At 38.9% G+C, this 27,808-nt stretch overlaps 1 long non-coding RNA gene across 2 annotated transcripts in view; it reads left to right on the plus strand.

Annotated features, from left to right (window-relative positions):
- LOC142086079 (uncharacterized) overlaps positions 1-27,314 on the plus strand; it is a 65,064-nt gene extending 37,750 nt beyond the window's left edge. The window contains exon 3 of one of the 2 annotated variants that reach the window (XR_012674963.1): positions 26,925-27,314. This is a non-coding gene — a long non-coding RNA (uncharacterized LOC142086079). Of the gene's footprint in view, positions 1-14,667; positions 15,134-26,924 lie in introns of those variants that run through there. The other variant, XR_012674962.1, reaches the window with a different exon arrangement.
- Positions 27,315-27,808: the final 494 nt, after the last annotated feature.

Genomic DNA, 27,808 nt, shown 5'->3' on the forward strand with positions numbered 1-27,808 from the left:
GACTTGAACTACAACTGTATTCAAAAAGAGATTCAACAGATTTTTCTGGAGGCTGAGTCCACTAGTGAATATTAAACAAAAACATCTTGGTGCAAGTCTCTGGCTCAGAAGCTCCCCAGCCTGGGGATTATGCCATCTTTGTCATAAATATCTACAGCTGGCTGTTGTCAGACAGGGTGCTCTGCTTGATTGGCCTTTTCCCTTACCTGCTGTGTCAGTTCCTAGGTGTTCATTTTAAGACCTGGTAATGACACTTGGAAAAACACCTTCGGGCAAGACAATGTTAATTTTGAAGTGTATTTTCTGTCAGAATGAGTTGGCAACTTAAAGCTATTTAAAAATTATTTTTGTGTTTGTGAGCAGAGGGGAGGGTAAATGGCTTCCCACCATTTTCAGGGAACAAGCATCTCTGAATTTCTTGTGTGAGTACTCTTGTCCTGCACTCATCAAATGTGTTTATTTGTGCTGTAGGCAGACATGGTCCGTGCTTACTGCAGTGTCATTGACCTACGGATACATCTCTGGAAAGGTTGTCTTATTTGAGTAGAAAGTATTTGAAGCAGCTAAACCACTCCAAGTATTTTCACCTGGGCTGGAAGAACCACAAAATGAGAGGTTTGCTTCTGATAAAAGGAATTGTGCACTTTGCATTAGCAAGGCATGTTGGAGCTTCTCCATGTTCCTTACAGCTTTCTCCTTCACCTTGAAGTGACATGTTACACATTGTGCAAGGGGCTCAGTCCCCAGCTCAGTGCCAGACTTCATGCAGTCAGGTAAATATCTCGTGGTTCTGGCTGTGCTGAGTGTCTCCTCTTTCAGTCCATATACAGGGAAAGGTGGCAGTGCCACGCTGACCAGTGATGGGTGCTGTGGGTCTCTGAGGTGGTGCGCTGTGTGTGCCTTCTGACAGCTTGTTGATAGCAATAGATATAAGCTGGCTGCAGCTGAGATCTGAACACTGAACTTGTTTTCTGGTCCCTCCAAAATTTTGCACGGAAAGAGACGCTTTTATTTAACTGCTGCATGTACAATACTGGTGGGATGTAAGAGTAGCAGAGCTTGGCAGTAAAATATGGAAAGTAGTGCAAAACAGCAGTGAAGGCCTCGTTACAGCTCGTTAGACTGGTTTACTGTCACTAATGGCTGGACTGTGTAACCGTTGCAAAATCAGCAGTATTGCTGTCTGCTGTAACCTCCTGGCACTAGAAATGGGAATATTGGTGACGAACGGTGTGTTTAATGTGTGAAAAATTATTTTTAGCTTTCCGCTTGGAATAAAAAGTCTAGTTTGACTCTAGTGGGTTAAATATTTTCTGACACAGTAATTAACAGCCTTATTGACAAAAGGATTGCATTGCTATTAATAGATAAGTATCTCTGTTTCAGTCAATTTTAGCCACCTTTGTTTTGAGCTGTGAGAATTCATAACGTAGCTAATGTAAGTCATGTGCATGAAGATTGCTGAGATAGGCAATCCATCCATTCACGCCTATGGTAGTATATGCTGGATTAGATGTTGAAGAGAAACTGTAACCATTGAGACAGAAAATTATGTGAGGGAATCAAAATAATGAAGTAATAGTTGCTATGTTTTAACAAAAAGTGAAGAATTTGTCCTTTGATGTTACAAAACAGAGTTGCTGAAATACCTCTTTGGGATAGCTCTGGTAAACTGACCAGGCTGCTCTTGGGAATTTAGTTCTTAGTTCCAGGTCGCTAACAGTAACACTGTGTTGCACTGATGTCTAGATGCATCTGTTGTATGGAAAAAGTGATTTCTCCCCCATGCCCTTCCTTCACCTAAAAGTTGTAAAGAGTCGAAGAAGTGGACACCTCATCTGACAACTCTGAAGCAACCTCAGAGCTTCTTTTAATTCGCACTGGATTATGTTAGCATAAAGCACTGAAACTGAGGTCTAGCGTGCGGAGCGGGAGGCAGATGTGCTGGCCTCTGGTCCCCAGCCGGTGCTGCTGAGCCAGCAGGGATGCCGCTGGGCTTTGTTCTCATGACAAGACTCTGCACAAAGCAATTAAGCAGTGTCAGTGTAAGCACCGTGCACCAGAGGAGAATGCAATTACTGCTTCACTGTGGGGCTGGCAGGGCAAAGTGTACATGGGGGTATAAAAACCGCCACGGTTTCCTTTAAGTAACTCTTTCCCAACTAATGAAATGTGTCTAAGGCTTATCCTTGAACATTTAAAACTCCTCTGAGAGGAAGACTTCGTTTTAATACACACGGAAATGTTTTCTGTCTTTTAGTGTTTGTCCTTGGGTTTTCAACAGAGGAGCATAGGAGTGTAAAAGGAATTGGTGATCAGTCATGTCCATTGGTCCTTATATAATGTCTTCTTTATATAGTTTTCTCTCCCCAGTTTTCACTACTAAAGTATGCTTTGGTTTAGGATTTAAAAAAAATAAATAAAATCTGTTAGCATTCTTTCTGGACCACTTCTGCTACTGAATCCGTGGAATCCAATTCTAGTTTATTGCTATAACTTATTTCCATTTCTTTCCTTTTTAACTCAGTTTCTCACATTTAAAAAATTTAGAAAAAGGAAAGGATTTATTTTTTAGGTGAAGGCACATGTCCAGTCTTTGAAAGTTATCCAGCCTGGTAGATTCCCAGAAAAAAAAAATCCTGGGAAAGGGAGAATCTGCTGTGTTGAATTCTGCATAATGTAGCTGCATTGTACTGGGGAATGCGTTCAGTTTTAATGACAGTTAAATTCTGCAGGACTTTCTCATGAGAGCAAGAAGTCCCTCTGTGACTCCCTGTTTGCTTGCCAAACTCATCTCAGTCGCTCTTCCTTTTGATCAGCTGCCTGCTTCACTCCGTCCTCCTCTTCACAAGGGAGAAGCTAATGGGAGGGAAAATAAACCAGACACAAGGGGTTTCCTTCCTGAAGATGTGTTGGCACATAACTGACATAAAACTACCTTCAGATTTGGATAGTCTAAACCTGCAAGTAAATAACTGACCTTGAAGAATGATTCATAATAATGCACTTGTGGAAATTTTTCTCAGTGTTCAGATCCACTTTATTTTTTTTTTATATTAAAAAAAAAATTTGATCATTAGTCCTGTAATATTTTCTGATTTAATGGACACCTGCTCTGCAGTAGTGTAGCTGTTTACATACATACAATTAAAATTGGAATTGGGGAAACTTGGTGTCAAGTGAAGGAGAATTAAACAGTTTAAAAACAAAGGAAGTGTTCTCTTGAGTGACGTATGTTGTATACAATTACTGCGGATAAGCTGTTGCATTTTTTGTTCTAGTTCCTTATTAAAATTGTCTGTCTTGCTTAGGGCTAAATTTGAATATCGCTATTTCATGGTAACACACTTCCAATTTAATCTAAGCAGAAAAAAGAAAAGCTGGTGGTACATGCTAAAAATTTTATATTAAACCATACGACTAATTTTAGTTTTAGATTATTCTTTTTTCTCTTTTGTGCCATAAGAGGCTTATATTTTACCTGACTTCAGACTTCCCCCACAAACCTAAGTGAGATTTACCTTGCATGGTGTGGAACAGCTTATTTTAAGGTGGAAAAAGTCATTAGCTGTCTCCTGCTGAGACCTTGTATTAAGAAAGCTAAATTATAAACCACTGAAGTTTTAGCATGAAGAAATGGTAAATTACTGTTTATTATTTTACTGTTTCCTGCTTGGAAAACTAACAAGCTTTCAGGCTTGTTAGTTGAGCATGTTACATGACCTTTTTGAGGTGGTTGGGAATGAGGCAAGAATTGAACTGAAAGAAGAAACTTGTTAGAACACTTAAATAAAACACTAGTTTCTTATTGCACAGATTGATAGGAAAACTGTGCACCCCAATCTATTGAATCCTCTTGCTACCACTGCCTGCTGTAGTGTTTGTAGAAGGAGTCAAAAGCAAAATGTTGGCTTTGCTGCCTTATCTTGGGAAGTTTTTCTGCGATTTTTTTTTTTTTTTTTTTTTTTTATTTTCTTGCAGCAACTGAACATCCTTAACAGAAATATCTTGTGGGCAGTTTTAGGCTGAGCAATACAAAATGCAAAGCCTTTTAGGGTTTCTGGAAGGATGCCATGCCTGCCTGAGCAAATAAGATGTTCCATGGAACCTGAGGAAATAGATCAGTATTCAGTTTCCAGGATGATATCCCACTACAATTAATGGTTCTTTATTGTTTTTTACAAGCCCTATCTAATTATAAATGTCTCAGAGCTTTTGGGAATATTTCACAGGAGTAGTTTCTGCAGATTTTACTAGGTTAAACGTATATTGTCCAGCACAACAGAAGTAGTTATATAGAAAAGGATGTTTTAAAAAAAAAAGACTGATGACTCTTGAAAAGTTTTCACCGAAGAAGGAGGATTTTTATTCATAGGAACTGGGGAGCTTGTTGATGTTAAATAGATTGTATCTTGACAGTTTTGAAAACTTCACATTATTTTTCTTGTCTTGTGGAGGGCTTTAAGATGGGTGAGGGCCTACCTCTCATGTCATGTCACTTTGCAAGAAGCAGGAGGAATACGGCTGCAGTGTTTCATATGCTTCATCTGTCCTATGAAGCCTTTTGTTTACTTCTGAACTAACCTCTCGCCCATGAAAAGATACAGAATGATATAGCCCATTTTAAAAAAAATGAAAAGATGGAAAAGGTGGTAACTGCATGCCCTCTGGAGTACAGCATCCTGCGCTGCAGTGTGGGGCTCTGGTACTGTAAAGGTTGAGAGAGAGAATAGAAATAACTGAAACAATTTTCAGAATTTAAAAGACAGAAAGACATAGAAGTTCAGTCTTGGTTGATAGGCTGATTATTTCAAGGTCAGTCTAGCAATCCTGAATTGTTCCAGTGTCACTCATTACATTAATAATTCTACCTTTAAGTAAGGGTTCCTCACTCCCCTCATAGCAGAGTTCAAAATTCAGTTATTTATCCTCCAAAGCCTCTGCATTTGTTCTCATGGGGCTTCAGGGGGAGTGTGCAAGTCCTGTACAGCTTTTACAGAAATGCCTGATGCAAAGGAAGGGGATATCCTTCTATATGGGCCTGGAAAGAGGTGGTTAGGAGGACAGATCCATGAAGAGAACATGAGACTAAATTTGGGAACCTGTTTCCTGTTGGCAGCTATTGGAAGCCAAGGTACAAATACAGATAGACCTGTAATTGAAAACCTAGTTTTGAAATTATATTAAATTCAACTCTGTGTCCTTACTGTTAGGAGAATAGGATAGAAGGGTATTGCATATATTGAAATAAGACATACGCATATCAAGTTAGGAAAGCAGCAAAGCATAATTTTATGTTGAATTACCACTTTTTATTTAAATGGAAAACACTATTGTATATTCAAAGGTTTTTTGCCAAGACTTTGTGCCTTGTACAGTAGTAAGAGACTATAACAACGAAATTATAATACACAATAAATATATTTTCATAAACTAAGTTCTTGGCTTCTTTAACTGTAATCTTAATATGTACAATATATAATTACAATGCCTTATAAGCATTTCTTAAGAAGACATTTTTTTGAGCAGTCACTAAAAAGCAGTAATCGGTAATAAAAATGAGGGCATTAGCACTCAGACCACAGTAAAAGCATCATTAAAATGTAAGTTCTAAGGTACACTACTTTAAATTTGCCTCATTATGTGTGCAGTTAGGGAATAAACAATAAAATGACCATAACTTTTCTGTAATTTCTTATCCTAACTGCCTTTTTAAAGTTTAATTAATGTTAAAAAAAAAAAAGAAGAAAAAGTAGTGGGATAAGCCAAAGTTTAACAAGCACTACCATCCTTTAGAGTGATCAATGATCACTGCCTGCTCATGGCCCTGCAAGTTGCTGTTTGCTATGGCAGTAAAAAATGTGTTGCTACATTCAGATACTGCGTGTGGTTTGTCCCCCTCACTCGGAGAAAGAACATGCTTGTGGAGTAACGAGGGAGCGATCCTGCTTTTGCTGAAGTGAACAGCAGTGTTCCCGCTCCTCTGGGGAAACAGGAACAGACCTCTAGAGCTAACGCTGTGCGTTTTGTTCTACTAAGATAAGATGTTAATTAAGATAGCAGTCACTGAAGGTCTTGATTTTAATATATATACGCTGCTATTTGTGTGTAAACTTTGTAATCCATCATTTTGGTTTCATCTGGACAAATACATTAGCTGTGGGTTTGGCACTGACAAAAATCAGCAGGAAAATGTGTTATGGAGCCAGAGCTGTTCTAGCAAGAATAAATGGTAAAAGTATCTTTCTTTTCTTTCATATCTGCTAACCCTCTTCAGTATTCATTTGGAATACCATTGTAAATGTTCCATTTTAGATATTTTGATGTTAGTTATTGCTGGTAACTAACATTTGAAGAGATACTAGGTATTAAATAGACCAACCTATTGACTTGGAGAGCTTGCCTTCCCAGCTGAAAGAATTGACCTGTCATCTAACTGGCGAGAGAGCTAGAAGGGGACAGTTTGGGAAATAAGAGATGAGCTTCCACAAGCTTGTCCTTCTGTGTAATGGGACGTACTGAGGTTTTGTTTCCCTTAAATGCAGTCATTCCAAATGTCCAGTGTGCTTCCCCACACTGAGTGGAGAGGTCTGTCTCTGTGGATGCAGAACAGTCACACATTAACTCCACTTCTGGGGTGTCCGTTGTGTTAATGTGTGTGGGGTACAAACATCTCACTGCTTCATCTGCCTTCCTAAGTTTGCTTTGTGCATGAAGGTAATTGAGATACCTCATCTGCGATGTTAAAACAGAGCTATTCAGGTGCATAGTACTGACCTGTCATTTGAAAAAAGGTACATTAGCTGGAGCTAGCTGGGGGCTGTTACTTCTGCTGGGACCATGCTTTCCCGGTAGTCACGTTATTTAAGGTTGAGGGCACAAAACATAGGATCTCTTAAATTGTTGTTTCTGATCCACAGCTTACTGTTTATCGAGACAAATACCTACGGTAAGGATGCACTGCAGAGTTTGAAGCTGGATTTTCTGAACTGATTCTCATGAAAAATAAGCTTCTGGTCAGATGTTACTTAATGAACCTCATCATTCAGTGTATTTAGGAGGCTTGAGGCCTTGTTGACAGGAAAAGTCTTTATTCTTTACTGGTGTTTAATAAGAAGTACAGGAAGGAAAAATCTGTGTTTATTCATTTTGCACATATTGTGTTACCGGGATTTGCACTGGTTGAGAAGCATCTGGAAAAGAACAGGACAAGGATAACTGTGTGGCATCTAACAAGTGTTTTGAGGAGAAATCCACTTGGGAAGTGGGACATCAATTTAAAGCTTTAGCAGAAAATCATGAGCTATGAAGATTAATGAAAGTATGGCATAGAATGAGATCGTTTTTTGACATTGCATTGTTAGTTAAGCAATCGTTACTGAGATTTTGGGCCTAGGTTAGAGATTTCATAAATGCTGAAGATGAACCTTACAGATTGCATCTAATAACTTTTTGCCAGTCTGCAGGAAAAACAGACCTTGCAGCATTTAGTGTCTCCTACGTCAAACTATTGGGTATGTTACCTTGATAGCGACCTGAATGCATCAGCCTGTAGCTCATTTGTGCCCAGACTGTCCGGCGCAACATGGCTGAGGATCATATTATCTGGGGCGATTGCCACTGCAGATGCTCTTTCTGCCTGTGTCCTGCTGTGCTGTGGCTGGGTGTGGCTGAGGAAATCGTACGAACCAGTGCTATAGTTTGGAACAGGAAGCAAATGACACACTGTTAATTGGAACTGCAAAAGCAAAAAGGAATTCAAAGTGGAGGACAAATAATGGCCAAAGCTAAAATTGGGCCATAAGATGGTTAACGCTGCTGATAGAAAAGGCCAGTGGAAGATTGTAGAGTTGGAAATATTTGGAGAAATGTTCTCAGTATAATTAAAAAGATGACCTAGGTACATTATTTTGAAGTGATGGAGAAACTTAGGTGATTTCTTTACAGATAACGAGGTAAATTTATTTTTCCAGCTAGTCATGTTTCCGGGAGATTTTTATCTAGTAATTGTGTTTGTCTGCAGCGTACAGATTGATGGCAAACTGATCCTGCTTAGCTTGTGATGTCTGTCAGGATCATGGTATTAGAAGGTATGATTGACATGCTGATTTTTCAGGTATTACCTTCAGGAATCCCAGGACCCTGAAACAAGGAAATAAGAGATATTAAACAAATGTGCAAGTTTGCAAATACAGCGTGAATGCCAGCTTGAGAGTATCAAGCAGCTGTGCAGTGAGGATATTGTGAGATATTTTTCTGTAGCTTGGTTAAGTATCCAGATATATCTAAATCTTCACGAACTAATATATTAAGCCTCCTTCCTAACCCCTAAAGTACAGAATGAGGACAGTGAAGAAGGAGCTATTAAACTAGAGACAAAAATACCTACTTGTCACAGAAAGGGTTCAATAATTTTGTTTCTTTGCTAAGGCGGGGGGGGGGGAGAAGGATGTAAGCTCAGGTACTAACTTTAAATTAGTTGAACTTGCTGATGCCTTAAGACTGGGGATTAGTGAATTTAATTATGGGAGCCAGGAAGCACATTAAGATAACGTTGGGCCTTAAACTAAAACCCACAAAGCAATGAAATTAAAGTTGGTGGTTTGTGTTCCATCTTTATAATGTCCTATTCTTATTGCGCTGCCTCACAGGAGGCCCTTCCTGCTCCACTTGCCTCTTGGCGTATGCTTTCAGGTACTTTTTTTTTTTCTTCTTTCTTTTTTCAATGAATGAGTGACCTTTATGAGCTTTTCATGATGTAGGGAATGGTCTGCTTGATTGTCACAATTGTACATGGACTAAAATCTGTTTTACTCAGTAATGACGCAGCTGGCATGGTCAGGTAGGTCAGGTCATCTTGTCGTTCCGCTTTGCGCTGTTACAGTCCAAGTAACTCTTCAGCGTCTCGGACGTGATTGCAAAGCACCAACTTGGGTCAGATTGCAAGGGCTCCAGCAAAGAATATTTGGCTCTCTGGTGAAGACAAGTTGTTATTAGAATATGCTGTCACAATGTGTGAAGAAAATCTGATGTTATTCCTGCTTTGCTTTTACCTGGTCTGCTATTAATTATTGGGTTTCTGTATCTGGACTTTGTATTTACTTTTTAGTTTTTAAGAGAGATACTCAAGATTAAAACCTTTTAAGACAGCTTTTATGAAAAGTCCTAATTCTTAGTCTATTTGCTGACAAATTACATAATACTGACCTTTTTCTTGCCTACACGGGATGATGATTTTTCTTTCACTTGCTGGTATTGGAAGTTGCACATCCCTTACCAAGCATTTTTAACTTAAAAGTGATAGAGTTTTTGGTGGAAAAAGGAAACCAATTTACTTGCCTTGGGTTATGTCATCCTTTCTTGGGCTTTCTGTTTACTTAGTGTGATTTTTTTGGTATTTATGATTTCTCTTTTACCTGATGAAAATGCAATAGCCTTTAAAAAAGGCTGCAGTTTAGAAGTACTGTGCTCTCCTCCTTCAAACCAAAGGAGTTGGGAGTGTTACGTCTGTGAATCTGGAAAGGTTTTGAGGAAAAGAAAAGGTTTGAGTCCCCTTGAAAGACTTAAATCAAAGAGCTTGAGTGTCAGAGAAATGTATGACTGCATTTATCAATAAGATAAATGCTTGAGACACCAAAGTGGGGAAAAAAAAGTATGCACAGCTTTTGAGTTTATGTATTCCTTGTTTTATGGATCATTGGAAGATAATTCTGTTACTTTCTATGGAACCTTAGTAAATAAATTGGGAGAATTCTTCTGGTGCTGCGAAGTCCAGTATCCAGCTGGTGTATCAGTTCCTGTCAAGTGCCTTGGTATCTTATTCTTTGTTCCAGTGATTGTTTATTTCCATGTTGGTTTGAATCATTAATCCTGACCCTATTTTTCACAAAGTAAAAATAATTGCTTAAAATGTGTACTAATAGTGGGTTTTTTTTCTTAGATCTTCCATACCCCTTCTAAAAAGGTGATTTAGAAAGAAAACAGACAGACCTCTTTCAGTTCCTCTGAGTTCAGTTTATGTAGTATGTTTTCTTTAAACCCATGTGAGCATTTCATACCTTGTATGACAAAACAGCACTGTATTGCAGGTACCCAGCAGGTCCTTTCTGGAGAGACAGCTGGATATCCAAACCCTCTTCCTGCGTTTGACAAATGTGAAATTTATGGTTTGGGGTAACAGATCTTTAGACTGACTTGGGAATTAAAGCGATTTTACCTACATTATGTACTGTCCTTCAGTTTTCTGGATCACACAGCACTATCGATACACATATTTGTAGCAAGGTGTCAGTACGCCCTCAGAAGGAAAGAATTTGCCTGTTTCTTAATGAAGTAAACTGACATACGGCATTTAGAGGCCTGTAAGTCTTACAAGCTTTCTGGTTGAGTTATGACATTAAAATTAGAGAGTTAAGTTGAAACTTGGGACAGTCCCCCCTTCTGGTAGCATGGGAAATGTTACATTACCTTGACATCCGACTTCTGATTTGCTACAGATCTCGAAAACAGGTTCAGAGCCAATATTGATCACTTTAGTCTTCCAAAGATACGTTATTTTAAGATCTTCTTTCTCCATGTTGTTTGCTAAAATCTTCTCCTTTTTGTTTTCTGCTTGGTATCCATCTGTTCTTATATCTGTCCATTTTAAAGAATTTCCTTTTCCAGTAAATACTTTATTCCCTTTCTGGTTGGCGTCGTCTTAAGGACCTCATGGTCATTACATGGTATGCAACTTTATTCTCTTGGTATGCAAATTTATTCTCTATTTTAACTGTGTATTTCAGGGTAATTCTCTTGGGGTTTGTTTTATTTTGTTCCAGATAATTAAAAAGTGTAGAATAGCTTAGTAGTTAAGGTGGTTGTGACAAAAACACTTGGGTCATTCAAAAAAAAGAGTTAGTCAGCCTGGCAGGGAGTATGGTATAGTGAATGGATTGTCCCATGCTGGGCCAAATGGCTTTCCCTCTTCCTAGAAGCACTCCTGATTTTCATTCTGAGTATTAAACAATGCAGTTAGATTCTGAGGTTCCTGTGATTTAAGCTTGTTTTGAGATGCTCGTATTTCAGGGACAGTGCAATTTGAGAATGAATAGGTATTTAACACAGTGTACACTAGAAAGCAGTAAAAGTAACTTTTCCTGAAAATAGTGTGTACAGAATCTCACCTCATGAAAAAATTTTATTCCCTAATTAAAGACACAATTAGAAATAAAAATGAACTTTCAAAGCTTAATATCATATGTTTTAAATCACTATATTTTTAACATTCAAACATCCTAGCAATATAGTGAATGGCTCATCGAGCAGTTTGGTGTGCAGGCTGTTTGCAGGTGCCTGGTCTCCATCAACACGGTCACTTGTGCTTTTCCTTACAGGTATATTCACATCCTGTTGTCCAATTTCCTGTCGGGATCTTTTTGAGTCTTGAGTGTTGCCATTGTCAATGTTTGGATGAGTTGGTGTCTCATTTTTGACACTATAGACATTCCCTTGTCACTGCCATGATGGCCTTTTCAGGATTTTATTGTTAGCTGTATGTCTTGGAAGTCTGCTAGTTAAAAGCCTGGAAAATTAAGTCTATTTTAATGTCATGTAATTGCAAAGAAAATGGAAAATTGATATTCTCCTTATTCAGTACTTTCTTCAAAAGGAGTCCTTGTTGATTGTTTTGTTAATACCAATTCTGATTAATGACAGGAATTTGCTTACTGAATGTGCAAGAACATGTGTTGCATCTGTCATCACGAGGCAGCCTATGATGTCAGGCACATTTTCTCCTGCTTGCTTGTAATTAGAGGTGCAGTGTCGCATACAGCGGAGATGCGCTGTCTCTCCGGAGTAAGTTTCGCTGGTGCTGGCTTCTTTTCTTGCTTCCCTGCCCCAGCCAGCCTGTCACTGGTGTCCCTCTGCAGCGCAGCCATCAGCTCCAGCTCAGGCTGATGCTGAGAGACGTAGGTGATCCTCGGCCGTGTGCCTCCTAAAGCTGTACTCCTACATCTAGCTTGCAGTGTTGGAAACCACTGGCTTAGAGGTTTGAACACTGGGTGCAGGTGGTAGGGCCCTACTTCTGAGTCCAACAATAAATACTGACTGACCTTGCCAGGCCTACTGACTTGTTCGTCTGTCTTCATATGGAGTTTGCATGCATACTAAATAGGTTCTTTATGAAAAATCCTTGAATTCCAAAGATATTGTTCACAATAATTGCACTTTAAGAAGGAAAAAAGGTATTGCAATTTTGTTATTTACAGTGCTCTCTGCACAGCGTCTTTTGTAACAAATAAACAAAGCTGAACTATTTATGTTAATCCTTAGCAATGCTTTTTCCTGGTTTTGTTTTTGTTTTTTTTTTAAGGTGTTACTCTTGGTCCTCAGTCTCCACAGACTTTTAAATCTGTGAAAAGTTCTGTATAAAATGATTAAAGGCAAGGATGATTAGAAATAGCAAAGGGTGATATTAAAAAGGGACTTTTTAATCTGAAAAAAAAAAGGGATAGTAAAGCTTTTGGGTAGAGGAGAAAAAAATACTACTAATCAATGAATCACTTGTTTCTCTGTCACTTCTCTGTGAGTGAGATGAGTTGCCCAACTCTTTCCTGTCCTATTTTTTTATTTGGGCTCATTGAGCTGATGACTGTTAGACCTTTACATGATCCTGTTTTTAAAATAACCAAGGGATAAGCCATTTCTCTTCTGGGGTCATAAAGAGCAAGTCACAGAGTAAGGTGAAGCATTGGCAGCAGTGTACTGAGGTGAGAACAACAAGCAACGGCTGTTTGGTGTGATAAATAACTTCTGTACTTTACCTTCTGTTTATTGCATTGTAAAACAATTTAGAAATACCTGGCTAAATAAAGAAAATAATAGTATCAATGATGGGACAGTGCAATGCACAACACAGTCAAGTAATCTTAAAGAGACAAGATGAAGCTATGTGAAGTGCAGAACACTTTTTATAGGTTTTTGAGTGGAAAGATTTCAATGCAACAATTTTGTGATGGTCTTTTGAGCTGATATGAAAAGTAATGTGGCACTGATTTAGCCACGTATGTGCCAGCTGTGACATAATTGGTTGGCAGTATTTGTTAATTGTTTCATTTATTAAAAATTTACTTAGTATTTATTAAAACATGTAGTAGTGCTAGGTATTTTTTGAAATTCACTATGAATAGCCAAAAATCTGTCACAATCCTTGTGATTAGCAATTGGTCCTGCATTACTCTCTTGTTTTCACTTTCTCATTTGACGAATCTTGCTTATTAAAAATCCAGTAATGTGTGACTGGTTTGTGGAAACCATGTGCAGTAATTCCTTGGCTGTATTTAGTGCTCCATCCAAACACATCTCCTACCATTTATTCTATAGATATTGATAAGCCCTGTGTTATAGTCCTCAATATTTTACTGAGGCAAGATAGTAAATATGCCAGCAATACTCTCTATTCTGCGGTGCTTGTAAGTTCTGGCAAGTGTTTTTCAGCTGGGAAAAGGTGAAGTGGTAATGTCTTTCCCTTTTCCAGCAGGCTAGTGGCTGTATCATTTATCCATCATGCAGGCGCTGGGCTCGACCTTTTCCTCTGGCAGAGCAGGTCTAAGCAGTTAGTGCTCGCAGGAGGGTGTAACTCCCAGGCTGCTGGGCTGTCTGGACAGGTGAGACTACTGTGCCGTTGAAGAAGTTGTTCTTGGTGTGAAGTCCCACGTTCCTGGAGCAGGACTGAAGCTGCCCCATAGGTGTTACCACATCATCTGTGTCTGCCTTTGCTCAGAAGTATTTTATAATAAGTGAAGCAGTGCAGATGCAAGAGCGGAAAACTTTCTGGTTTAGGTGAAAAGCAGTAGTTCTAGCAGAGGAGGAACATTTTTCACACTTCAGATGAATGTCTTGACCATTAGGCTGTTGGATAAGAGACTGCATTTCAAGCTGGATCTCTTCATTCCCTTTCCTTATTTAAAAGAAAACCCCAAAAAACAGCCAAAGAAACCCCACCCTACCACTGGGCTCCTGTTTTGTGCTGGCAAGTGGAAAATGGCTTTGAATCTGCCTTGTTTGGTGGTATCCAAACAACTGTCCTTGGCAATTCAGAGCAGTCCCACTTGGCACTTTCAGCTGTCCATGCTCAGGGTATTTCCTTGGACTTTTCTCTGGATACTGAAATGCCTGAGTTAGCCATCGTTGCTGGCTAATTTCAAATTATATTTACAGCAAATTTTAGCTTTCCAGTAAAATACAAAGCTTGAAAGGAACAGTCTAAGTATGACAAGGTAGTGAGTTAAAATATGTTGGACTGGGGCACTTCTACTGTCTCCCGTTGCCGATTTAAAGCTCTCTCTTGGGGCAGCTAATTTGGCAGATGCAGCTGCTGAACCTTGGGTGCGTTTGCCTGCTTCTGTGGTGGATTTGTTAAGGATCATCCCGTGCATGAGAAATCTTTCAAAATTGCTTCCTTAAATTAGACTTAGCATACATGTCGCTTCTAGTATGGTCTATTCTAGAGCAGGTCTTCCAACTTTCCTTTTTTCCTGTACAAATTCTGTGCTTTCAGGCATAGGAAGTTGTTGCTATTTTTGCCTCATATGTGAGGCTTAAGGTTGACTTGCAACAATTTTGTACCAGTTGTATTTATCCTATCTCGCTAAATGCACTTCCATGATTTCCTGACTGTTGCAGCGCTTGCTGTTCAAACTTGACGGAGGTGGGAGGTCCCCTCTGCCGATGTCAAACCACAGGCTCGTCCAGCACAGCCACACGTCTCCCGCAGTGGTCAGCAGTGGACGCCTAAGGAATTCAGAACAGGGCAGGCACCTCTGGCTGTTTCCTCAAAGCACCCTCCCAGCCTTCAGCAGCTTGTAGCTTCCCATCTTCCTGTGACAGACGCACTCCCAGGAGGGAAGATGGGTAGCTACTTGTCATCTCCAGTGGCAGCAAAAGAAACGGCTTGTACCGGGTATACAGAAAACCTAGATTTTCCCACTGCAACAACAACATCTGCATAGCACACTGTACCTCCCGTGTCCTTTCCCTGGATGGCAGTTTACTGATAATATATTGCTAAGCCTTTTTTCTTTAGTTTAAGATGGTTATTTATTGATCTGCTTTTGGCAGTTGGTAAAATGCCAACTTTTAGTATTAGCTACTGGCCTCCTTTTATTTAAACCTTATAAAATTTTATTGTTTCTCTTCAATGCTGAGAATGTGTAAATGTTTCACCTAGAATGGTTTAGAACAAGGCTTTTGGTATTTTCTGCCTTAACCCTTAAAACTCTCATTGTGCAGATTTCAAAAAGGGCACATGAAAGATTCCCTCATCCATTCTTTTCCAGCATTTGAAAACGAAACATTTTAAAGCCAATGACCTGTCTGTAAGAGCTGGGAGGGAGGGAGGCAGGGGAGAAGAGGCATGATGATGTTCAGAATTCCTGCAGATATAAACATAAATTAATAATAAACAAGTAACAGCTTAAAAACAAGAATCGGCTAAGAATTTTGTTTAAAGTATTGCAACAAAACATAATATTAGAAAGTAAAAGATAAAGTTTTTTTCTTATGAATATCTGGATACTAATTGATCTTGTAGTGAGGAAAAAGATGCAGGAGAACATCTGGCCTGGGGATTGTTTTCCTGCCACGGAAGTGTTGGAGAGCACTACAGGGTTTCTTGTACCAACAGGAGAAATGGAGACAGATGTGGTGAGAATCACAGAACCTATTAACAATCCATCTTCCTGTGTTATTAATATGCAGCTGCCACGTATAGGTGTCTGAGTGTTGATAAAGGGAACACGTACAGAATGTTTTAATAAAATATGTTGACCCTTATTACCATAAACAGGTTTGTTTATAAGAAGTCTCTTGGAAGAATTTCAGGAGTGTCACTTTTCAGGGCTGATACATGACTCAGGAGTTCTTATAGATGAGAACTTTGAGAATATTTTGCAATCAGTTAAATGTGTTGTCATTTTAAGTTGTCCAGCTATTCCGTATCTCTTTTCCTCATATTTAATCTGCGTTATCTTTATCATTAAACTGTCATTTAAATTTTTATTGTCTCCTTGTTATTCAGTTAGATTGATCCTTGTTCTGGTGAGAACACTCCTAGCAGAGCTACGTAGAATTTGTCCTGTTGTAGCCTAGATGTATTGCTGAAGACTTCTCCTATTTAGCCTGACCTGTTCCTTGAAAAAACTAAACATTTATAATTTTAAGACCAGAGGAAGCAGTCATGGTAATGGTGTCTTACTTTCTGTGTCACAAAAGCCATTACCTTTTATTGGGTGAAATAATTGCTTTGCTTGTGTTCTGTCAGAATACTGCCATATTATATGGATGAAAAATTATTAGTGAAGAAATGGAAAATAAAGGGCTTGAAAACAGTTATTTATATAATGTAAGCTGTTATTCATTATTTAAATTTTGGTTTTGAGTTTTCTGTAATTATTTATGGAATAGTTGACTTCCATAATCTCAAGTTGGGTAATAAAAGTTTAATCAGTTGGCAAGAGCATAAACTACGGGAAACAAAAGAAGGTTGCCACAACGTTGAGAGGAAACAGCTTACTCGAATTTCCTAGTATTTTTGTTAGAGATTGACAACTTTTTGTATACAGTTGTAAGTTTACGGTGTCAGTTTAACTTGCAGAGAGCTAGTTTTGTTTAGCTCCATGTAGATAACTGGGAGAAGTTATCTACATGGATAGATGTAACCTATAACCAGAGGAAGACCTCGTTGCAATATCCAGTGGGTTCAGAAATGTTATACAATGTGGGTCCTCCCGAAGAGTTAAAAAAACTGAGAGAATGCACTTTTCCTTTCTGCACTTGTAATAGAGATAATATTGATGACTTTCATTTTAATAAATCATCTAGTTAGTATTTGCAGTGAGTTACTTATGCAATTAAAATTCCAATCTAATTCAACTTGCATGTATGAAAGATCATAGTAAACCAGCAGACTCTGTGCCCATTCCTCTGTTTTGTGATGCTTCATATTTCTCTTGGTGAAGTTAATTGTAGATTTCATTTGGGTTTTACTGCTGAAGAATGCCACCGCTTTGATAGCATGTAACAGCCTTAGAAGCAGATTGTGAAAGCAGGGGGTTTTCTGCTTTATTTTTGTTTTAATTTTGCTAGGCATTTCACTTGTCTCTAAACCCTGCAGTATTGCAAAAATGGCACTGTAATTCTTTGTGTGGAAAATACTGGCACCAGATCTAACGTTAGCCTTTTCATTACTCACCTTTATGGGAATAATTGGAGAGACCCAGAGAAAAGGGGTTGTATAATGTACAGTAGCAGATTTCAGCTGGGTCTAAACAGATGGAAGCAGGAAATGAGAAATGGTGACAAACATCACATGCCTTGTATTCTTTGTAATAAATTCATCTGAATGCTGAGTTGCTGTGTGTATGTGCAAAATCAGTCCTCATCTAATTTTAGGAGCACAATTTGTTTTATATTTGGCATCTGTGTAGCCTTTGGCTTGTCCCCTGTGGCAGTAGGCATATAATTTTTCTAGAGCTCTGTTTGCTTTTGTGTATTTCTTTGCAGCAATTAAGTGTTTTAATTTCTTATCTCCTAAGGATTTGTTTCTGGTTTTAGTTCTCTCTTGTCTAATCCATTCTGCAAATGTTGTCACTGCTATTCATAGGCAAGAAAAGAATTTCACTGGTGCCACGATAGAAAGGCTGAAAGATCAAACTACTTCATTCAGTCTTGCGTCTTGTTATACCGCTATCAGGTAAAACGCAAGTGTTACGACCAATACTGCAGGGTGTCCAGGAGTCACAGCCCTGAAGTTTGGTTTGATTCCCAAGGCTGTAACACAAGGACCTACAAAATTCTTGTGGCTTCCAGAACTACTTGTTAGAGATACAACAATGAAATTCAGTGATGCTAATCAAGGTCAAGAGTGAAGTACTCTCATTCTGTATATTACAAGCAGCGAAAGATTAGAATTAGAAAAAAGTCATGGCCATAGAAGAAAACCAAAAATAACATGAATTAAAGGTAGTGTCTGCCAGCTGTGCATAATTATTTGCCCAAATTCATCTAATTAGACAAAGCAGCCCATCTGAGTTGTGACCCACCAGAATTGGCATGGGTGGTTATTTTAGGCAAATTAAGCAAGTCTGACAATAAGGCAGTAACACAACGCAGATCTGAGTAGGGATGAAGACGCTTTTTGAAATAAGTTGTTATCTGAGATTGTTAATGTAGTCCTAAAGGATTTTCACACAAGACATTTTTCATTCAGTCAGTTATCATTGCTGAAGAAGCCAGTGATGAGAAAGAGGGATGTCAGCTCCAGCAAATGAGGAGATTTGGAGGCACCAGCCTGGAGGACTTTGCTGATGCAGTTACTCACATGGAGCTTCTCAGCTGCTGCCTCAGCTAAGCAGCTCCTGAAAAGATCATATTTAAAGTTGGTAGAAGGAAAAGAAATGGCCAAGGCATACACAAGGTATCCCACTGTAATCCCAGGGGGCTTGTACTGATGGGGCATCTGTACAAATGTACGTTATCTGACTTCTTTAAAAGACCTTAGGTGGAGTTGGAAAGCCACGGATCTAAACCATGAATTGAGGCACGTTCAGTGTTCTGGTTCAGGCCTCGCCTTGTGAAGAAGTCAGTGGTTTGACGTGACAAGGTATGCTGAATGTCAGAGTGGGTGTGCTCTGCTGTCTGCAGAGTGCAAGAGTATGGATGTGTAGCAGGAAACTTGGGTGGTAAAACAGCACAATTTATTCAGAATCAGTTAATTCTACATTTTGTTGGTACAAAGTGAAGAATACTGCAGAACGGGACCATGTATTCATACAAATAAGATCTTAAATTATTTGTCTCCTTATGCCACCTGTTCTAGCAGCTAAAAATAATACAGAATTTTATGTTGTATTATTACTTGAAAATGGAAACAAATGAAACAAAGCTGCATAGTAGTCATTTTCATTCTGTGCTATCCATTCCCATGTCAGGTCTCTATTAGTCATGATCAGTGGCAGTGCAGGCAGGGCTGCTGCTTCTTATGCTTGTGGGCAAATGTTTGCATTGTAGCTCATTGATTCTGGGAAATCATAATAGAACTAAGACTGTGCTTACTCCTATGACTATTTGCTTACGTTAAGTTTGCAGAGACTGGTTGAATCTGAAGATAAACAGCATAATATTTCCAGTAGAAGTATTGGATTCATAAATCTTCAGTTCGTCCCTCTCTTCAAATTTCATATTCTGTAAAGAAAAGATTGTAGATGGAGTAACCAAATTGTGGAACAACTTGCTCAATCATCCCTTCCACTGATTTTCCTAGTACTGAATTATCCTTTCTTACAGTAGTGTACGTGCCTCCATTGTATGTGACTCCCACTTACCAACTTGGGGATATTATCGTTAAGGTGCAGAACTACTGTCAGAATAATTTTTGATAGAAATAAGACATTTATTCTCCCTTACAAAAATCAAAATAGTTCCTTGCACCTAGGGGTTATTGGAGGTTTTCAGTGTGAATTTAATTACAAATATGGCAATTCTCATGTTGCTTGTTGGCTTGCTGTTACAGTCTTGACTCAGCATATTGGCAGTTGATGTCTGTTTTACCGGGTGCAAAGTTATTTAAAGGTGGACATTAGCATATTGGAAAAAAACCCCAAACATACATACTGAAGCATAATATTTTACAAACCTGTGTCCCCGAGTGGCTTGTCTGTTAACAGTAGTTAGATACAACCTTACAAGACATTGGATAGTTAGGTATGAACTTATCTTATAGCTGGGACTGAGGATTGTAAAAGTCAGCAATTAATTCATGTAGAATAGAGGACTGCGAGAAGAAAAAGATTAGGAAACAGTTTTGTGTGAGTTGCTGAAGTCAGATCACGCTCTCAGGCAAATGGCTTGTAGGGGAACTTGTAAGAACAGCCAGGTGGGTTTAGAAATCCCCAGAGAGGTATAGAGTGAGGTTTGAATTGCTATACTGACTTTTATATGTAGGAAGAACAATAAACCTGGCGTATTTAGAGAAGAATGTGACAAGAAGCTTTATCATTCCGCCTTCTGAGAGGGAACTAGGCCAACAGTCTTCAAAAATGATGACTTTAATAATATATGTAGTTTTGTAGTTAGTAGTGCTATAATTACTCATGGTGTGAATTATTATAGGTGGGTACAAGAAGGAGGACTGATCATGCACGAATGTTTTGAAATTAGCACGGTGAGAGTATGTGCTCTAACAGAAGTTAGAAATATTTCTTGGTTGATCTCTTCAGTTATGCAGTGCTAGGTATGAACCATGCCATTCTTCTATTAAAAATGCAATATGCTGAACATCATTTTTGTACCTTCTTAAATCATTGCAATATCTTGGCAATGTTTGTACTGGATTCTGTTTAATACTAGAGATTTATCAATGCTGTATGAATACTTAATAATAATAATGCTCCTTCTTGTATCTATATGGCGTCTTGGTCTGAGAAGTTCCCTTGCAAAAGAAGACAAGTCCAAGGCTAATATTTCTTGGAAATATTAATGCATTTGTTCTTTTAGGCTATGCTTTTATTGCACCTTGTTAATATGATGAAATGGAAATTTTCTATTGTCTATTTTAGAGACAAAATCTTGTTTAGAAGACCTGTGGCTGAGAAGTCTTGTGGATAATTAATAAAGGAACGGATTTGTCTGATGTTCCACTCACAGACCATGTGCCTGCAAGAGACAGGAGTTTGGAAGGATAAAAAATAGAGGACTCCTAATTCTCTGGAGTTTCTAAAGAAGTAGATTTGAAAGCAAAGTTTTGACTGCAATAATACAAGCAGCAAAAGAAGCTGTATCAATAGGCGGACTGACATGAGAAGAATTTGTCTTAGCTTTCCAAGCTCACCAACTTTGAGTTAGTACTTTCACATCTCTGACTTGTAGGCCCTCTGTTGCATCTAGCTCTAGGTCTTGTAGTCCTTACTACTGCAGGTAGGTGGTACCCATCAGTTTCACGTAGTCATGTAGGTAAGGATATTCCATTTAATGTGCCTGATGTTGGACTCAGGCACTTGAAAAACCTTGGCCTGTAGCTCTGGCAGTGTAAAAGCTGCTGTACACAAGTGAGTAAGGAGAGCAGTGTTTTTTGAGCAGTGGCTCAGGAAAGCAAAGGCCAGCTCTCCTTTCTCAGCCTGCCGCCTCCTGTTTCAGATTGGGATCAGGCGTTGTGCGTATTCCTGCAGAACCTGTGTGCCCCCTGACCTTGCAGCTGCTCGGTGGCATGTCAGGTTATCCCAGTCAATAGCCCTGGCCATTACATGGCCTTTTAATGGGAGGAAGAGTGGTCTTGGGAGATTGTGAATGGTATAAGGTTTTCCATCTCGTGGTCTGTCTTTCAAATCTTAACACCTGTTTTGGTGATTGAAAAATTGTCAACAAAAGTTGTAACCTTTTGTACTGCCTGCTCTTGTCCTGCCTAAGCCAGCAAAATAGAAACTTGCTTTGTACCAGTTCACTAGAGAACAGCAGAACACCTCACACTTTTTTTCCTCTAAATAAAATGCACCCCAATAATCTCCTTCATATGGTTTTGAAAACGTGGAGCTCTTTCTGTAGTAAAATTCTGTGTATAAGCCACATTAAAAACAATATATTGCTTTAAAATACAATCCTTCAAATCTCTCAGAAGGTATTCAACACTGCAGCCTTAGTTTATCTCTCATCAGATTATATTAGATTTTCTGGCATCTGTTGCCTACGCATTCAGAGAAATGAATCACTTTCATCTTGTGCTGGGCACAGAGCGTGCACATACGTGCTGCCGCTACATCCTGCACAGCGAATGAGGAATAAGAAGGTCAGTTTAGGATGTGGAGTTTTTCAGAAGTAAGTGCGCACTTCTGTTGAAAATATTCCATTTAGGTGGAAATACTCTTTTTTTTTTTTTTCCCTCCCTTCTTTTTCCCCTTGTTGAAACAAAATAGCTCATCAAAATCCAGTATATGCTATAGGAAATATCTGGCTAAGTTAATTTCTTAAGTCAAAGGTTGATGCATATAAAAATTCTCAAATGTCTTATTTTCACCTATTTTAACTTTTTCAGTCTGAAAGGGACCTTTTGTTCAAGGTTCAAGCTGACTATAATACAGATGTTTTGGAAGAGTATTATGGGAATGAAGCATTTTGACTCCTCTTCATACCTGTTTCCCTTTGGTTTTAACATGCTTTTTTAAATCCCTGATAGTTTGCTAAAAATGAGAAAATTCTCATTTTCCCATTTTTGTGACGGGAATTCTTTTTAATACTCCTCCTATAAATGATTTAGTCAAGAAAATCATTTCACTGCACAGAAGTAAAATCTTCCCATAACTTCATTGAATAAAGGTCAGGGTTTGGTGTTGATGTTAACGGAAAAGAGAAAGGAATTGTAAAATCCCTTCTAATATTTGTGGCTAGTCTCCAAAAGGAAAGGTTTAAACTAGATATACTTATCATTTCCAAGTATTTGAAAGTGCTTCTTTCCTCCATTTGTCTGCCTCGAGTTCCGTTCTTTTTCTATTTATTTATCTGCAGTTGAGCATCCACCAAAACAAACTTTTCATGCCTGGTGTTGAGGGCGGGGTAGACTTCCCCTTAACAACGCTGCGATGGCATGAAAGCCCAGGACAAGGCAAAGGAAATAATGTAACTCTCTGAGACGAAATGGCACACCAAAACCAACATTTCTCAGTTTAGAGAAATAAGGCCGTGTCACATTGTCTGTGGGGCACGTGATTAGAGATGACAGTGCAGAAAACGAGAGCAGGGACTCTCTGCATTGTACTTCTGTGCCAGTTCTTAAATCCACATAGGAGGCAAACGGTAATGCTGCTGCAGTCCTTCTGCCGAGCCAGTGCATCCCGGCAAGCCTTAAATAGGACATTTCACACTAGGAGAGAGCTGTGTCAATCACGGCTTGTCGATTGTTAAACTTCTCTGAGCTTTCAGACTCCTGCGATTTGAGTTGTGTGTATCTTGGCAAAAGGACACACGTTATCTCAAATGCCATCTGTAATAGCTTACAGACCTTTTTATAATGTGCCCAATTTTCATCTGTCAAAGAAAGTTAAAGGAACAATATTTTTAAGTGATAACCAGAATAATTTGAATTCCAGTAGGCACAGCAGAGCAACCTTCAAAAGAGCGCTATGTTCAGAGATGTTCAAGGTCTGGTCTGAAGTCAGCAGGAGTTGATGGTAAGATGCAGATGTCGGTGAGCTACTGAAGAGGCCGTTGGACAAGGGCAGCAGTTGAGAAAGTGGCTTAATCTACTTTCCAGCTGCCCCAGATTTGGAATTTTTTTTCATGAGCCTTCTTGTGATCTCATGTGTTCATTTGAACATTGGCAGGCTTGATGAAGGAAGTTGGCATTAGAGAGTCAGGAAGGTCTGTGTATTTAAATGTCCCCCAAGCTGTGCTTGCTCCTGCATTTGGGAAGGCAGTGGTGCTGCGGAGCAGCACGTCTTCGTGCATCTTTGCTTCACGTGTTCTGTCCTAGCACAGTGCTTTAGCCCAGATCCTGGAAATAATCAGCATTTACTAAGGGGTGTTCTAACATGGAAATGTAAAGGCAGCGTCTACACTGTGTCGGTCTCTTCCCCCTTTCTTTAACAATGAGATTCACACTGGCTGGAAAATTTGAGTCACGAGAGTCTTAGATTGTAGATTCGAACTTGAATTCTAAACCTGCCAAATAAGAGACCAAATTAATGGGATTTAATAAAGTACAAAGTATTTTTGTTTTGACCTAAACAACATCTTTTGGATTTGTTTGGAATCCATTTCCCTCTGTAGTTCATTGGGGAAAAAGGTGCTTATTTTCAGGTGTGACACCATATTTCTTTTTTTTTTGTTGGTTGGTGGTGCAGCTGAAAAAAATATTCTTTTATTGTTATAGCAAAACTTGTGCAGCCCTTCCTTGCATCAGTAGTCACAAGGACAGCAGCAGAACAAATCCTGTATTTGAGCATAAGTGTAAATCCGAAGAAAATCCTTGATGACTAGACGATTATTCTAGCAGGAATTTAGTGTATATTAAAGACTGAGCACATGGGACTATCAATATCAATTAAATTGGTAGCTAAGACAGAATTGGATTTTATTTCAATTCCAAGATAATTTAAAATAAAAATATTGATTTTATTCAGTGGCCAAGACCTGCCAGTTGTGTTCAGAACATTTTTTCCTACTTTACTGAGATCCTTCACCTTAGCTGGTACTTCCCAGCTACTGACGTGCTTTATTTTCAGTATGGGCTTGTAGTGCATGTTAAAATGTCAGATGAACTGTTTAAATAGAACATCACAATGACGTAAAATTTAGTGCTTATTGTCCTGATTATTTCATGATGAATGATGCATTGAGAAAAATAAAGTAGGAAATAAGTAGAAAAGCAGTGATAAATTCAGTACTGAGCAATAAAATACTATTGGCAATTATTTTGGCAATTATTTTTTAATATGAAAAATGATTAAATTCTAAGAATAATTTCTTAATGATCTTTAAGAAAAGATACTGGATGATTACAGGTGATTATTTTTATCGAACAGTAACTGCAAAGTATAAAATCATGGAAATACTGATACTGTTCTACCTGTTCACCAGTCTATGCAACTTGTTATACACCAAGCTCAATATTATGAGGAGGGGAAAAAAAAAGTAGGGTGTGTTTAAGATATTTTGGGTACTGCATGTTTAATATGAAGAATATACTAAAGGAAAACCTTCATTCATTTATTAATTTAAACTTAGAATCCAAGCTAGTAATCCAGCAAAACCAAAAATACTGGATTTAGAACTAATGGTTTGCTTACTTAATATTCTTGATCAACGTTTTTCTTAGAAAATAGTTTAATTTTAAGAAAAAAACAGTCAAAGTCTCATTTCATTGCCAGTTTTCTTTTGCTGCCTCATACATAGTCTACTGTTGCTTTAAAACAGAGAATTGTTTTGACAGTGTCAAATACCAGGGTTGGTACTGAAGTTAAACTGGATTTAAATTCTTCACTCTGCTGAAAGTTAGCAGATCTGTTTGTTCACCAGCCACTTAGCATATGACCTTGAGCAAGACAGCAGCAAGGGCTAATTTTTTTTGAAAAGTGGTCTCTAATTAGAAGAATTTCTATTCTCTGCTGTGTGCCTTGCAGGTACTTGAATCAGGATGCTGGAAAAACACATTTGTTGGGCCTTGCTTCTACGAGAAGGAAAGCCGAAATCTCATGAATAAAGAAACTCTCCGACCTTGGCCACTCACTTGAAAAGAAGCACAAATAAAATTTTCAGTAGATGAACTTCTGTTTATAGGTTACATCCCAGAGTTTCCATGGAGCTCGCAGAGCGGTGGTAACATCTTCAGCCAAACTGTGGGGCTGATGGGAAACTCCGCTTAGGAGCCAAGGCAGAGGACTGTAGTGTGCGCGTTTCCAAGTTCTGTTCGTGTTTAGCAGCTTCTGGTTTTCTCTCTTTCCCCACCCAACACACCTTATAAGTAGGTAATCCTGCTCCCAAAAGAACTCGGTAGCACACGCGAGCTAAAGAGATAGCTTGATTCCCAGTTTAACTGAAGAGGAAAAAAGTAGTAATCGTGAACACTATCTATAGCGTGTTGGCCAAGTAATTTTGAAGATATACTCATGTGAATGAGACCTTCAGCTGAACTTGCCAGCGTTTAATTTCTTTGGAAAGAAAGCCAGAGCACACCACAGTCCTGCCTGTTTTAAAACACACAGTTTTAATGAATTGCGCAGGACTTGGCTCTAGGTACCTAGCATATCTGTCTATCTGTCTGCATAGAAATATTACTTTCTTTCATCAAGTTAAAGCTTAAGAAATTTCCTAGAGTTCAAAGGAGTGCAGTGGCGTGACTTTGTTAATCTGAGTAATATGTGAGCTGCGCTGTGCAAGGCCATTTCAGAGATTTGGAGTCTAGGAGTAGGTTACTCGCTTCTTGTAGTGGAAGGTGCAGGGCACAGTCTGGTCATCTGTCCTTAATGCAGTTAGCTAATCTGGATTTATTTACATCCTTTGCTGGATCAAGGCCAGCATAGGCTACGCGTTGTTAAATAAGTTCCCCAAGTTGGTATTCTCCAGAAATATAATCCCTTCCCAATAAGGACATGTATTTGTTTTTTTACCATCAGTGGCCACTATAATATCTGTTCCCTGTTCTCTTAAGCACTTGGTGTGAAAATAGAGGCAAAAAGTACTGAAATAGGTAAGAGGCCTAGTGTGTTCTTAGTTTACATTAGCATGCGTCTCCGTTTGTATGCTTTATAAACAAAGAGATTTGCCAGCAACTTGTTACATCCTCTACAGGCACAAAGCTGGAAGGTAGCTCTATGCAAATTTTTCACGCTTTCTGAAAACTAAAGCATAAAAATACCAAATCCTGATGTGGCAAGAAAAACACCAGCAAAATAAAACCAAGAAAACACCCCAAATGTTTTTACTTCTTCCATGACTATTTAAAATTTGGAAAAACAAGACTTGCATGCATTTTTTGCGTGTCTCAGGGATGACCTGTGTCTCTAGTATTTAAAGCTTGTAACCAGTGGTTTTGCTGAACAATGAAAAGGGTTATCTTTTATTATTATTTTTTGTTTGCAGGTTTCTCAAATGCAGCAATTCATTCTCGTTCATAATTGCTTGAATAATCTCACCTCATTGGTTTCCAACAAAGCCTCCTAGCTTGACGCTTCAAAAAATTGAAAGTTCAGTGTGGAATAAAAGCTACTGACAAAACCTGACTGCGTTGTATGGAGGCGTGAGATTAACAGTTAAAATTATTTAGCTGCCATGCTTAGCCTCTGTGAAAACCGAGCATAGAGTAATACCTATCTGAGCTTATTTTGCACCCTCTCACCCCACTTCTAAATGTTTTTTTTTTAGTTCATTCTCTTTCTTTTTACTTTCTCTGGCCGTAGTTTGCCCCTCTCATGGTTTATTTGGAGATGCTGTGCCTGAAGCACGGGAAGCCCCAGCACCAGAAGCGTGTCCGGCCAGGCAGTCTGGGGTGGATGTGGTCTGCTGCCCTCCCAGGCGTGCAGCTTGCAGTAGTGACACATTTTCAGGAGGATGTCAGAAAAGTGAGACCCTCAGGGCCCGCTGATATGTGCAGCGTGTTGTCTTGGGAGGAATGGTGAGTGTTTATTGGGAATGTGTAATTTACTGGTGCAAGGAGACTCTCCTTACAGGCTGTCACTGCAGAAAACCAATGCCCCTTTTGTCTAGGGTCGTCGATTTACCTCTGGTGATGTTTTTAAGGCTTTAATGTAGTTACACTCTGACGTGAAAAATTACATTTATGAAAAAAACAGTCACACCTCTATTGGGCATGTATAGAGACCTGTCCACAAACCTCTTGACATGTATTCTTCATAATTGCTTTTGTCCTTAAATCCCTAGGCCGACTTAGTGACTCTGGGTCCTCTCTCTTGTGTCTTTGGGCATCCAGAAGCCTTCCTCCGTAGGTGCGTTATCTGCCGATATCTCAGCTGCCATTATTTCCCATTGCACAGGCTTAAAAACTCTTGTACACACACTGATTGGGGTTAATATTGTGAACCTGCTGTCTGGTGGGTCTCCTTATTTTTATGCATGTGGAAGTAGCTATTTCTGAATAACCTTTTGAAAAAGTCTTGGAGAGTTAAATGTGGCTGAAAAATCTATAGGTGACTATTGTAAGGACATAATAGAATATGGCACAAAAGTAAGACCTTCCTCCAGGGCTTTCTAACCTAATTATGTAGCAGATATGTAACTGTATCAGGGATTGTTGTTAAGCTTTTTAAAATTCTGTAGAAAAGTT

This window comes from Calonectris borealis, chromosome 10, assembly GCF_964195595.1.
Source record: "Calonectris borealis chromosome 10, bCalBor7.hap1.2, whole genome shotgun sequence".
Classification (NCBI taxonomy): Eukaryota; Metazoa; Chordata; class Aves; order Procellariiformes; family Procellariidae; genus Calonectris; species Calonectris borealis.